The sequence below is a fragment of the Gossypium arboreum genome, chromosome 13 (assembly GCF_025698485.1).
Source record: "Gossypium arboreum isolate Shixiya-1 chromosome 13, ASM2569848v2, whole genome shotgun sequence".
Taxonomy (NCBI): domain Eukaryota; kingdom Viridiplantae; phylum Streptophyta; class Magnoliopsida; order Malvales; family Malvaceae; genus Gossypium; species Gossypium arboreum.
The window spans coordinates 73,000,861-73,006,860 of record NC_069082.1 but is presented as its reverse complement, the minus strand read 5'-3'; positions in this window follow the sequence as shown (position 1 = coordinate 73,006,860).

The following is a 6,000-nucleotide window of genomic DNA, read 5'->3' as shown; positions in this document are numbered from 1 at the left end:
GAATATACTTTTAAAATGTTGAATTTGATTTGTATGTATATAAGCCATGCGAAAATGGCTTTTTTATTCATGATAAGTTTGGTTTTAAGTTTTGAATATGCTATGAACATGTTTGATTGTGGTTTTGATGTTGCGGCTGTTATATGTGTTTATATGTGAACCATGGTTAATATATTGTTAATGTTGATAAAGTTATGCCAAAGTATAAGTGATTGATATAATTGGTTTGATGTGAAATTGTGGTTGGATATTTTGTTGAATGTTATGCTTGATTTATAAATGGGATATATTAGGTAAATGGATCTGATTTGAAGTATTGATATTTGGTTATGTGATGAAGTAGGTAAGGATATTATATATATGTCTTGGATCATTGATTTTAAAGATTACTTTAGGTGTGTGAATAGCATGTGAAACAACCATGTTTTGATTCGGCAATAAGGTGAATTAGATTTCGTTGGATGTTAGATAAAGTGGGATAACATGTATTTGATATTAAAAGTGGATTGTTTTAGATATATGGATACATATTTATCCATATTTAGCTGAATATGTGAATGTTGAATTATTTTTGGAGCGTGACTACTATTACTTTGCTTGATAAGTGATAATAATATGTGTGATTATTTGATTTAGTTCTTGGGAATGTTTTATGTGTGTAAAGCGATAGAGTATAATGGAAGTTGACATCAAATAAGGCATATGTATTTTTGCATGTTATATATATATTCGGCTAAAGTTTTATTAAATGACCATACGTATAGTAACTTAGGTTTTTTAATGAGTAGGTTGGTTAAGATAAAACATATAATAAGGTTGCATGTATGTATGGTCTTAAATAATGTGTAATGAGATATTTTAGTCCATATGCTTATATTCGGGCTTTTAATAATAATTATGATGGAATGTTATTTAATTTATGTGTAACCTGTAAAATTTAGTTTGATTTAGTATTTATTCAAATGTGATGTATTAAGATAATTAATTTCTATGTATATCCATGAATGTCTAAAAGTTGTGTTTCGTTTGGTAATACCTCGTAACCCCTTTCTACCGACGGATACGAGTTAGGGGTGTTACATTTTATTGGCATCAGAGCTATAGTTTAGCCGATTCTAGGACTAACGCAGCATGTGTGAGTCTAGCTATACATGCCATAATATATACCGCGATAGTGTGATGACGTCTGACATTTGAAAATGTGTTTTCGTATAGTATATGGATCCCGACAAAGTTGTAGCTGATGATGTTGAGAGCATAGCGCCTGCTCCCGCGTAAGGGACAGCGCCGGTTGATTCTCGATCGACCTCGAGTAACCAAGAGGGAGAGGCTAAGCAAGCCTTTTACCAAATGATGAACAATTGGTTTACTCAATATATCTGAACTAACCCGGCTACACAACAACCTCCACCCCTAAACTGTGGTACCTCCGATGATTGATTCGATGAGATTTAACAAGCCTCCTGTTGATAAAATCAGAAAACACAGGGCTGAAGAATTCATAGCTACTGATGATGATGATGCTGAGCGAGCTAAAGTCTGGCTTGATAATACTATCCGTGTGTTTGATGAGTTACTTGTACCCCAGATGAGTGCTTAAAATGTGCCATATCACTGGTGGAATACACTAGTATCGGTGGCTCCGAAAGAGCAAGTGACCTAGGAATTCTTTCAAACTGAGTTCCGTAAGAAATATATAAGCCAGAGATTCATTGATCAGAAGCGCAAGGAATTGCTCGAATTAAAATAGGGTCATATGACTATGACAGAGTATGAGCGAAAATTTGTGAGACTCAGTCGATATGCCCGTGAGTGTGTTTCAACTGATGCTATCATGTGTAAAAGATTCGAAGATGGTTTGAATGAAGACATTAAATTGTTGGTTGGTATACTTGAAATCAAAGAGTTTGTAGTACTTGTTGAGTGAGCTTGCAAAGCTGAAGAGCTCGAGAAAGAGAAAAGAAAGCTAATTTTGAAGCCAGAGATTTTCGTAAAAGATCATCGGGTAAGACTTTCCAATCAGCATCGAAGAAGTTCAAAGATGATTCTAGTCTATCTAAGGATACTGTGGGCTTTTCTATACAAGATCGAAACTGACCCTCTATGAGTTCACGAGCCACTTCGATAGCTAGGGTTGGTAATGTTTGATAGAATAGTGTCAGTGCAAGCATTGTGGTAAATGCCATTTTGGAGATTGCAGATTGCATGATCGGTCTTGTTTTAAATGTAGATTGATTGATCATTTTATTCAAAATTGTCCGATGTTAGTTGAGCAAAACACTGGTTAGAACGTAAGACCGAATAGTATGTCAGTGTGAGGCAAACCACCTAGGCATTCGGGTAATATAGATGGCAGTCAGAGAGGGACGAAAGATACAACAGTTCGATCTGAGGCTCGTGCACCTGCCAGAGCATATGCTATACGTGCTCATGAAGACGCTTCTTCCCCAGATGTTATTACCGGTACTTTCACTCTTTATGATACTAGTGTTATTGTATTGATTGATCCTGGTTCGACTCATTCTTATGTGTGTGAAACATTAATATCCAGTAAGACTTTGCCTGTTGAGTCTAATGAGTTTGTGATTTGAGTATCAAACCCCCTAGGCCAGTGTGTTCTGGTTGACAAAGTGTGTAAAAATTGCCCATTGATGATTCGAGATCCATGCTTTCCAGCCGATTTGATGTTGTTACCTTTCGACGAGTTCGATATAATTTTGGGTATAGATTGGCTAACTTTGCACGATGCCATTGTTAATTACAAAAGAAAGACTATTGATTTGAGATGTCAGAACAACAAGATTATTCAAATTGAATCTAATGATCTGAGTGGTTTACCAGCAGTAATATCTTCGATGTTAGCTCGGAAGTATGTGAGAAAAGGTTGTGAAGCTTACTTTGCTTATGTGCTTGATAGTAAAGTGACTGAAAAGAAGATTGAATCTGTACCAGTTGTGTGCGATTATCCAGACGTGTTTCCTGAAGAATTGCCGGATTTGCCACCTATCCGAGAGGTAGAGCTTGGTATTGAGTTAGTACCGAGGACGATCCGATTTCAATAGCTCCGTACTGGAAGGCACCTACTGAATTAAAAGAGTTGAAAGCACAGTTCCAAGAGTTAACTGGTAGAGGTTTTGCAAGACCGAGTTTCTCTCCCTAGGGTGCGCCAGTTCTATTTGTGAAAAAGAAAGATGGAACTATGAGAATCCGTATCGATTATAGACAGCTCAATAAGGTGACCACAAAGAATAAAAATTTGTTGCCACAGATTGATGATTTGTTTGATCAGCTGAAAGGGGCTACAGTGTTTTCGAAGATAGATTTGAGATCTGGCTACTATCAGTTGCGAGAAAAAGACTCCGATGTACCGAAAATTGCCTTCCGAACGAGGTACGGACACTATGAGTTTCTAGTTATGTCGTTTAGACTTACTAATGCACCTGTTGTTTTTATGGATTTGATGAATCAGATCTTCAGGTAGTATTTAGATCGGTTTGTGGTTGTGTTCATTGATGATATATTGATCTACTCTCGTGATGAAACCGAACATGCCGAGCATTTGAGATTTGTGTTACAGACTTTGCAAGAAAAACAGTTGTATGTGAAGTTTATTAAATGTGAGTTCTGGTTACACGAAGTTAGCTTTTTGGGACATGTTGTTTCAGCATCAAGTATCAGGTTAATCCGAGTAAAATTTTAGCAATACTTGACTGGAAACCTCCGAGAAACGTTTCTGAAGTCCGAAGTTTTTTGGGACTTGCTGGTTACTATAGACGATCCGTGAAAGGTTTCTCTATGATTACAACCCTGATGATGAAGTTATTACAGAAAGATGTTAAATTCGAATGGTCAGAAAAGTGCCAGAAAAACTTTGATCAGTTGAAAGCCCTGTTGACCGAAGCTTCAGTGCTAGTTCAACTAGAATCGGGTAAAGAATTTTTTATCTATAGTGATGCATCTTTAAATGGTTTGGGTTGGGTACTGATGTAGGAAAGAAAAGTTATAGCTTATGCCTTGAGACAGTTAAAGCCACATGAAAAGAACTATCCGATACACGACCTAGAGTTGGCAGCTAATTTATTTGCGTTGAAAATTTGGTGTCACTATCTGTTTGGTGAGAAATGTCATGTTTATTCTGATTAGACTCAGAAAGATTTGAATTTGAGACAATGTCAATGGTTAAAATTGCTAAAAGACTACGACCTTGTGATTGACTATCACCTGGGAAAGGCTAATGTTGTTGTTGATGCTCTAAGTCGAAAATCATTATTTGCTTTACGTGAAATGAATGTGCATATGGCTATGTTTGATGATGGTTCGATAATAGCTGAATTGAAAACAAGATCGTTATTTGTTCAACAAATATGCGATGCCCAGAACGTTGATAAAGAATTGATAGCAAAACGAGCTTAATGTGATTCAAATGTTGATTCAGAGTTTCGAGTTGATTCAGATGATTTTGAATGAAGCTCATAATAGTCTGCTATCTTTTTACCCTGGTAGTACAAAGATATATAATGATCTGAAGCAGCACTATTGGTGGCAAGGTATGAAACGAGACATTTTTGACTTTGTATCGAAATGTTTAGTCTGTCAGCAAGTAAAAGCTGAGCATCAAGTACCTTCTAGATTGCTACAGCCGATCATGATACCTGAATGGAAATGGGATAGAGTTATGATGGATTTTGTATCCTGTTTACTGATGACACCGAGCAAGAAAGATGCAATCTGTGTTATTATGGATAGATTTACTAAATCAGCTCACTTTGTTCCGGTTCATACAAATTATCCGCTCGATAAACTTGCTGAGTTATATATTTCTCAGATTGTGCGGCTATACGGAGTACCTATTTCTATTGTGTCGGATAGAGATCCAAGGTTTACATCACAGTTTTGGAAGAAACTGCAAGATGCATTATGTACTAAACTACATTTTAGCACTGCTTTTCATCCCCAGACAAATGGTCAGTCCGAGCGAATCAGTTAGATACTTTAGGATATGTTGAGATGTTGCATTCTCGAGTTTAAAGGTACGTGGGAATGATACCTACCTCTGATTGAATTTGCATACAATAATAGCTTTCAATCAAGTATCAAAATGGCACCTTACGAGGCTTTATATGGCCGTAAATGCCGTACACCATTGTATTGGATTGAACTCAGTCAAAATAAGATACATGGGGTTGATTTGATCAGAGAAACTAAACAAAAAGTGAAACTGATTCCTAAAAGTCTAAAAGCAGCGTCAGATCGTCAGAAATTATGTGCGGACTTGAAACGTAAAGATATAGAGTTTTAGATCGGAGATAAAGTGTTTTTGAAAGTCTCACCGTGGAGATTCGGTCATAAAGGCAAATTAAGTCCGAGGTTCATTGGGCCATATGAGATTATAGAACGTATCAGACCGGTTGCTTGCAGATTATTATTGCCACCTGAGTTAGAAAAGATCCACAATATATTTCATGTTTCAATGCTTCGTAAATATTGAAATGATCCTTCACATGTAATTAGTCCGGCTCAGGTTGAGATTAAGTTCGATATGACGTATGAAGAAGAACCGATTCGCATTCTAGCTTGTGAAATTAAAGAGTTGCGAAATAAGAAAATTCCATTGGTTAAATTACTGTGGCATAAATACAGAGTTGAGGAAGCAACGTGGGAGCCAGAAGTTGCAATGAGAGAAGGTTATCCTAGCCTATTCACCTGTAAGATTTTCAAGGACGAAAATCCCTAAGGGACAAAGTTGTAATAGCCCGATTTAGACCCTAATCGGAACAACGGTTTTGGGACCATGAATCTGAGTCGGAAAAATATTTAAAAATTATTTTCTGTGTTTATTTCGTGTGAATTATATTCGTGAAATTTTCGTGATTTAATTTTATTGTTTGAGTGTCTGATTAAATAAACAGACTAAATTGCGTAAATTAAAAACTTGATAGTTAAAAGCATAAGGGCCAAATTGTTAATGGCTTTGTAAGTTGAAGCATTTATGTTGCAATT